Source organism: Ixodes scapularis, unplaced genomic scaffold (genome assembly GCF_016920785.2).
Source record: "Ixodes scapularis isolate PalLabHiFi unplaced genomic scaffold, ASM1692078v2 PGA_scaffold1__304_contigs__length_218370807, whole genome shotgun sequence".
Classification (NCBI taxonomy): Eukaryota; Metazoa; Arthropoda; class Arachnida; order Ixodida; family Ixodidae; genus Ixodes; species Ixodes scapularis.
In genome coordinates, this window is record NW_024609846.1 from 71562866 (window position 1) to 71571368 (window position 8503).

General features: G+C 44.4%; 1 non-coding gene across 1 annotated transcript; it reads left to right on the plus strand.

Annotated features, from left to right (window-relative positions):
* The first annotated feature begins 709 nt into the window (after window positions 1–709).
* Trnas-aga lies at window positions 710–791 on the plus strand. The gene has a single exon. It is a non-coding gene; the product is annotated as a tRNA-Ser (tRNA).
* The last annotated feature ends 7712 nt before the right edge of the window (window positions 792–8503 follow it).

Below are 8503 nucleotides of genomic sequence, written 5' to 3' on the forward strand. Positions count from 1 at the left end.
ACTTGGAATAGAAATCCGTCCCAAATATTTTCTCACGCTCTCCTTTCAAATGCAATTTCGGTATTAGTTTACAGAGGCTTGAGGCTCATCCTGTAAAGGGTGCCGGCGGTCGCCTTGTACCTTGGAAGCGAGAGAGCGAGTACTGAGTCGTCATCTGCTTGTTTACGATCGTTTCAAAACGGTGCTCCCGTCGAAAAAAAAATGACCGCATCTTCACGTGGTGAACGATGTTGATTGGGGCGGAGCTCTGGTGGTGCTGATGGTACTGATTTTATTGTTCATAGGTAGTGCTGATGGTGCTGATTTTTTTATTGCTCATAGGTAGTCCTGAGTTCCGGGTAGCGTTTGTACTTCATTAATACTGCTTTATGGCCGGTGAAATGCAGAGCCAGTGGTTCTTCTAGCGGATCAGCTTGGATCCGCTAGAAGCCGTGAGAACGCATCTCCACCGCCTAAGTCAACGGCCTATGTCAGAAAGAGAATGTGCGGTATGGAACGTGGTTGTATACGCATTTGAGCATTCCACCGCAGCGCCCTCTCGTCTATAAACGTTGAGCCAATGCATGCAAAGTTTAACGCGATTATATACGCATTTGACCGCAGCGCCGCCTCCTGTATAGACGTTCAGCGGCTACATGCAACGTTTCATTTATGACAGAAACCCCAGCTTTTGAGTTACTACCACATCTCAGAACCCCCTACTCGTCCCGCAGTCGTGGCCGAGTGGTTAAGGCGATGGACTAGAAATCCGTTGGGGTCTCCCCGCACAGGTTCGAATCCTGTCGACTGCGCAAACATTTTTTTTCTTTTTATGTGAGCACGGACGCTGGCCGGACGGACGGACGGACGGACAGGGCTAGACCCTAAGGGGCTTCGCCCCTAAAAGAAGGCAGTTACGCATGTATAAATGTCATATCAATGTACGAAGGTTCACCTAAGCTTCCCGCTCGCCAGAACTTAGTGAAGATTCACATTCCGCGAATGCTGACCGAAACATAGACTGCCCCAAACCTGCGGCGCGGCGCTCCGCAAGACTGTTTCCCCCAAGTGCTGTAGACCTATTTAGCGTATGTGACCACTTCTCCCCCAATAAGATCTCGAAGGAGAAGGAAAGAGATAGGCGATAACCTGGCTCCGCTATTTAGTTCCTTTAGCTCTTTCCAGAGCCGTATAAGTAGATAGTTCGGTCATTGTTTGTTAATAACAGGGCGAAAATAAGGGCAAGACATTGGACGAAATTGATGAAATTATAGTTGCGCGTTGATTGATAAATCTTTTGAACAACTACTACACAGAAATATTCCACAAATGAAATCAATTAATTTAAGTTATGCCCTCCTGTCACAATGTGTAGGTAAGGGTGTATTCAAGTATTTCATTGCAGCACGATAGAGTTGAAATTTGCGACTCTTCTTATCTGAGGGGACCACGCACGGACGTTGTCGTCACGGCGGCATTCAGAGCTGCGCCTCTTCCGGCTGGACGATGAAAACCATGCACTCGACTTCGTGGGAATTGGTACCCGAACCCCGAACGCGCACACCATGTTCACAGTTTCACCCGATGTTTCAGGAATCATTTATTGTCAATGTCAACTTATCTGGCTCAGTAAACGCACTCAGCTAGGGATTTTCATTAATCCCTTAGAGCTATTCATTCATTTACTTTCAGCCTTAAACAGAAACAAAAAATACCTACGTCGCGGTACGTGTCTCCTTCAAGGGCATATCAGGTTCTTTTTACTTCGCAGAATCTTTTCATTACATCCTCGGATGTCATTGGGAGTTTGACCGCGAAGAGATATTACAGAAAAATTAATATTAACGTAAATTTTTTGTCACGAATAATATTTTAAAGGGTCATGCAGGTGTCTGTGCCTTCTGCTTACGTAAAACAATAATTAGCTTCAGAATGGTTCAAATCTGTAAACAAAATAGAATACTTTTTTTTTCATTCAAAAGCTATCGTAGCAAAAGATGAGCCAAAAAATGACAATTTATTACTTTACATTTTTACATTTTTCAGGTACATGAATTTGGCAGGTCTCGGTAATACCCTAGCCCACGAGCTGGCGCATGCATTTGGATTATCAGGTAAAATATTGACATTAATGAGTTTAGTAATGACCTCCACCCATGTCCAATTGGTGCCTTACTGATTGAACACAAGCCCCAGTCATACGCTGTCGCAGCGTCAGGGTACGTCAGCAGAGCTTCGTCAGAAAAGCAAATAATTTATATAATCGTCACCATTGGTTTAATTTTCCACTTAGCCGACAATTTCATAATGTTCTGTTTTAGTAGAGAGAATGCTTGTAGTGGTCTACAAATTATTGCCACACTGGGGAAGCTAATCAGACCCGTTTATTCTATCTTACTTCTTCTTTGTTCTCCCCGCCAGTTCTGATCGTCGTCGTCTTCTTTCATTGCCAGGCTCACTTCACTTCCCGGACTTCAGAAGTTATCCCTCCTGGGATAATACTGGAAAACATTTCCAATTGTGGCAGTCTCCGTCGTCTCGTTAGTGCCAAAGTACCAAATCGTCTTCAATATGCCCTGCTGTGCAGCCGTTTTCACAACGCGGTAAGGCCCAGAAAAACTGGCGCCTGACCCCGGGATTCCCTTTCTGACGAGAACAAGATCATCAACCTTTAGGTTTGATATCGCAGCGTTGTGTCGTTCATCAGCTTTGTTTCATGTTGCCTCTGTATTTTTGTTTTGCGGCGTCTGTTTTGGGTATCTGTGTGAGTCGCAATTTCTCTTTTAACCCCAGCTTATGATCGGCCGATAGAAAGGGAACTTTCTCAGTGCTCGCAAAGATCGGGCTACATCCCAGGCCCTTCTAGTACGATCTAATGCGGTGAAACACAGCTGCTTTAAAACAGTACTTCCAGCATCCTGGAAGATTTGAGTACATTTTATTGTAATGTTTAATGTCCCGAATTGCTTGTTCCACAAGACCGTTGGCTGCAGGATGATATAGTGCGGAAAACTTCAGTGAAATACCCCGCTGTCTTGCCCATTGTTCGAGCTTCTTGCTTCTGAAGGCTGGTACATTGTCGGATTTGATTAACTTGACGTTCTTGAACATCTCTCGGTTGAGCAAAGCTATACTGCTGTTCGAATCTATTCTTCCAGCTCGTGTGGCTACCATTGTTGTGCATTCATCAATACAGATAAGAAACGCTTCCGCCTGTTTTACTCCTTCGCTCTTCTTTTTCAACCCCGCGAAGTCCAAGTGGACAACCCCAAATGGTTCCTTTGAGTACTGCGGAGTTGTCATTACGTCTGTAGCTTGCTTGAACTTTGCCTCGTGAAGTTGGCATTCGTGACAAGACTGAATGCATTTGCTTGTGTCCTGCTTCATGTTTGACCAGGTAAACCTCTTCGTGATCTTTTTGTAGGTTCGCCAAAAGCCATCGTGTAGGCTGTCATGATACTCTTGTAAAACTGTAGGAATCATCGAAGAAGGTACTTGGAACTTGCCCTCTTCAAAGAATAGACGTTCAGTTCCCTCTCACAGCTTTGCTCAGTTTACAGTTCCCTGACTTCCGTCATTTAGAGGAACAAGAAGGCTTGAAAGAGCATCGGCGTTCGTCAACAATGAACCAGGGCGGTGTAAAATGTCAAACTGGAACTGCTGGAGCTCATTGATCCACCTCACATGTCGGCCTTTTGGTTGTGTCATATTAAGAAGGTGTGTCAGGGCTCGGTGGCCTGTGAACAAATTGAACGGAGCCCCGTCCAGGTACGTATGAAAATAATGGACAGCCTTCACAACTACCACTGCCTCATTTGCTGTGGTCGTATAATTCAAATCTGATTTGTTGAACGTATAGCTGTGGTAGCCTACAACCCGAAGCTGCTTGTGAGCGGCCTGCTTTGCTTCTCGTTGGTAAAGCACTGCCCCTGTCCCGTAATGAGAGGCGTCCGTGTTTAGTTCGAATTGGAGTGTAAAATCTGGTAAAGATAGGAGAGGGTCCGAGGAGGATAGCTTCAACCATATCTCGGTACGCTCTCTCACACCCTTCCGTCCAATCAAAGATCACATCCTTCTGCGTGAGCCTAGTAAGCTTAGGCATTTCGTCTTCAGAGCGTTGTCTTTAATAAATGCTCTGAAGTGTCCTGCCAGACCGAGGAACACTCGGAGAGAATGTACGTCATACGGCTTAACCAGTTGGGAAATCCTTGCCACAGACTCTCTTTTTGTACTTTTCGTAGAGCCGTTAAACACTCTGCCGAGGAAAACTACTTAGGTCTGTGAGAACTCGCTTTTATAGAAATTAACTTTCAGTTTTGCCGAGCTAAGTGCTGAATACACTTGTGATAAGTGGTGCCGGTGTTCCTCCTTTATTTTGGAGTAGACAATGATGTCGACGAAATACACGTTGCAAATATTGCCTAGGTATGATTTCAGGACCTGGTTAATCATCTTCTGAAACCACGCCAGGGAATTCTTCCAGCCAAATGGGAGGTGGTTATACTCGTTAAGGTCAAAGGGTGTTGTGAACATTGTATACATCATGTTTTCTTCTTGTAAAGAAGCTGCCAAAATGCCTTGCACAGGTTAATCCGCGAAAAGTATCGGCAACTTCCTGTTTTATCTATGATGACTTCAATTCGTGGCATTGAGAAAGGGATTAGATCAGTCTGCTTGTTCAAAGCGCGGTAGTCCGTGAAGAGGCTGAAGGTTCCGTCCTCCTTGGGTGCAAGGGTGATAGGTGACGCAAACGGAGACACCAAAGGCCTGATGAGCTCTGCATCTAGCATGTTTTGCAGCTCCTGCTTGAGCCACACCTCCTTCTTTCTGGTCATGTTATAGGGCCTCTTACGCACCACTGTCTTGTCACTGATATTAAAGGGCATAGTGGATTCGGGGGTAGCTGGAGGGTAGCTGCCAATGCTGACCAATTCAGGGCATAACTTAGGAATGTCTTCAGCTGCAGTAATAAGCCTTGGCGGCAAAGTGCTTACGGGATTGCAAGCCAAACATCTGCGGTCAGCCGTCTTTTCGACAGTGACTTTATCATCCCAGTAGATGTTTATTTTTAGTCGTTTCATGTCTGGCCGTGAGAGTAGGAGATCATATTTCACTCCACCAATCACAAGAGCAACAACTTCAATGCTTTAACCCTCGAAGGTAACGGTGACAGTTATCCATTCCTCATAAAGATTGTTCTTGCCATCACAAATTTGAACTTGAATTGTTTCTCCAAAGTAGGTCTTCAATACGTCTGTTTTTGTCTTGTGTATGATTGATATTGAGGCGCGCTATCAAGAAGGGCACGCGTCTTACGACCATCAATATCAACGGTGATATGTAAGGTGCTCGAAGATAAGTACACAATCTCATTTGGCATCTTCAGGTGAGACTGACCACCCTCCTTTATTCGTTTTTTTTGTTTGTTTTTTTGTTTCTTGTCCTAAACCCCTCGGCTGCTCCTCGGTATCCATGAAGCGGACCGCATGGTTCTGGTTAGAGTTGTAAATTGACTGTTCCTACGGACGCCATTGCTGACGCACATCATATTGGGTTGCACGCTGCGTTACAGCGTTATGTTGAAGATTTCTATCTATGGCATGGCTGGAGTTTGGTGTCATGGGCGCGACAGCTTGAGGCGGAAAACATTTGTCGATGGGGTTACTGGAGATGTTGATGTCTTGCAAGCTCTGAGGCAGGTCTTCCACGGATTTGAGATTTCGAGCTTGTACTTGTTTTTGAATTTCTCGTGTAAGTCCAAGAAGTATCAATGATATTATTGCCGCCTCCGGCAGGTGGGGTTCAGCAAGTTAAAGGAGCTTTCTAGCCTCAAAAAATATTCCAGTATCAGACCTGCCTTGTACTTGTAGAAGATAGCTTCGTCCCATCTGTCTACGAGATTCTTCTCGAAACTGGTGAGAAAACTTGCCTTCCACTCATTCCAGCATGCTCCCGGATGGTCCACGAGGCGAAGTTCAAACCACTTCTTTGCGACGCCCGTCAAAAAAGGCGCATGTTTTTTATGCGGTGCTGCTCTGAGTTTCAGAAGTTCGTCTCTGAAGCATACTCATATAAGTCAATCCATCCTTCCGGACTCGATGAATATCCGTCAAACATGTCTGGCTTCACTGCTTCAAATCTAGGATTCTCCTTTACTATCATGAAGGATACGATGGCCTGCATCAGCTCATTTTGCTGGGCTGTCTGCTATTGCTGTAGCTGCAGGGCTTGTAGCATCACTGCGGTGCTCGAGGTCGATACCAAAGTCTGTTTCGATAATCTCCGACATGGCTCTAGTACCATTTCTTTGAAAACTGCCAGTTGAAGGTTTACCTGGACGGATCTTGAGCTGAGAAGTTCCGTGGTTGACTTCTTTGCCCTCCGTGCAACCAGCTCAACCAACTGTGGTGTACTGATATGTCGAAGATCTGTCGTGGCATCATCTTGGACATTGTAACTCAAAAATACAATTTCTTTAGTAGAACTTGGATTTATATCGAAAGTTATTCACATTTTGCTGATGCTGTCGGCAGCGCCAAATTTGTAGTGGTCTAGAATTATTGCCACACTGGGGAAGCTAATGAGACCCGTTTATTCTATCTCACTTCTCCTTTCTTCTCCCCCTCCAGTTCTGATTGTTGTCGTCTTCTTTCATCGTAGGGCTCACTTTAATGCTTAATTTGTAATGACTGTTGCTTCAGTTCAAGTACACGGGCGTTATTTTTTTATCACCGAAAATATAAATTCTAAAATAACACCGGTGATAAAATAACGATTTCTACAGAATAACGTTATGAACCGCAGCGGACGTCGGGTTGCAAGTGCAAAGGGACAATTCAAAATAGTTACCGAAACATGCTAATTAATGTTAAAAATAACAAGTTGTGTTGTCACATTCCAATTAGAGATGTGTCACCTCTCGTCAAATTATGTCACGTCAGTTGTTAGACTACAAAAAGCACGGATTCTGAACAAAGATCCGTAGAAAGCAGGTTTTACCTTATAATAAAAAAAATACAAGATAAATAAATTCATATCGGCACGTTTTCGCTCCATGTTATGAATATGAGAACACGATTTAGAGCCAGGATATAGGTTACCCCTGCTTAAGGTTGTTTTATACTAATAATTATTAAGCCGGTGCACTACAGTCTTTTTTTACATTTCCGGCGGACAGTGACTACACTCAAAAAAAAAAAAATGCCCGTGCGTCTACTTTTCCGCACAACACGCAGAAAAAAATCACCGAAACTTGTGGTAGCAGCTCGCCGAACGATGATGCCGAAACATATCTTTGAACCAAAAACGCAGTCTGAGTTTTGACATTAAGCAACGCAAAACGTCGCGCTTGCATTGCTTGATGTCACAACTCAGTCTGCGTTTTTCGGTCTAAACATATGTTTCGACATCGCGATCGTCATTCGCTGAGCTGGCCCTGTAAGTTGCAATGATTGGCTCTCCGAGTGTTGTGCGGAAAAGTAGACATACAGGCGTTTTAAGACTACTACTTGGTCAATACCGAACCCGACACACGGGGAAAAGTAATGTTTCGTATAATATATTTTATGCGTGGCATGATGCGCAGGGAGCCTTTTTGATGAAGATGGAAGGCGTACTGACTGGTGGCGTAAAGACAGCTGGAGAAAATACAAAAAGCGGTTTCAGTGTTTCATGGACAACTACAACAAGATCGTAGACAACGCAACAGGTATTCAGGTAAGCACAGATTGATATTTTTTTATATTACTTTGTCAGCTAAAAACGTAGCTTATACCGCGAGTCCTCAAATATCAGAAGCCATTATGTGATTCGAATGATGGTTATAGCTAAAATTATTAATGGCTTGAAGGTAACGTTAAAAAAATCACCACTTTTACAAACATTGCTTTTTACGCTCAGTTTGGTTCCAACTATGGAGGTAAATTCATAACTGCATCTTCCTAAACCATTGAGTGAATTTAGTCGCCAATTACATTCTTTAAAACTACATTCAATACGTGACACCCAGACAATGATCTCAATCGGACTTCACCAATCCAAGCGAACACCTTTTCTTTCTTAAGATGCACGTCGTTTTGAGCAGTGGTGCTACTTGCATGTGATCCTTCCATGGGGCGGCCTGCCCTTGGTCATGGCGTTTGGAAAACAGCGAGTTTGAACATGTTTGGTTTCGTAACAGGGAAAAAACACTGAACGCGAATTTTGTGGCGAAATAGCAACAAAGATGCCAACAGAATACTCAACAAATCCAGAGAGTGCGACGCAGTGAGAAACATGACTACAAGAGCACAGCTGCATCGCCTCTGACTTCCGGTCTAGCTGTACTCGCAAGTCCAAGACACGCGGTACCACAGAGCGGACGACGCACAATTTATAGATTCCGGGAGCTACCCTTATTATCAAAGTATGCAGCGCAAACAGGTACCGCCTAGCGTCCGAACTGTGAACCAGGGTTGGGTGCACGGGGCGGGAAGCTTATATTCGACGCGGTTCACGAAGTGCCAGTCAAAATATTCATGCTGAC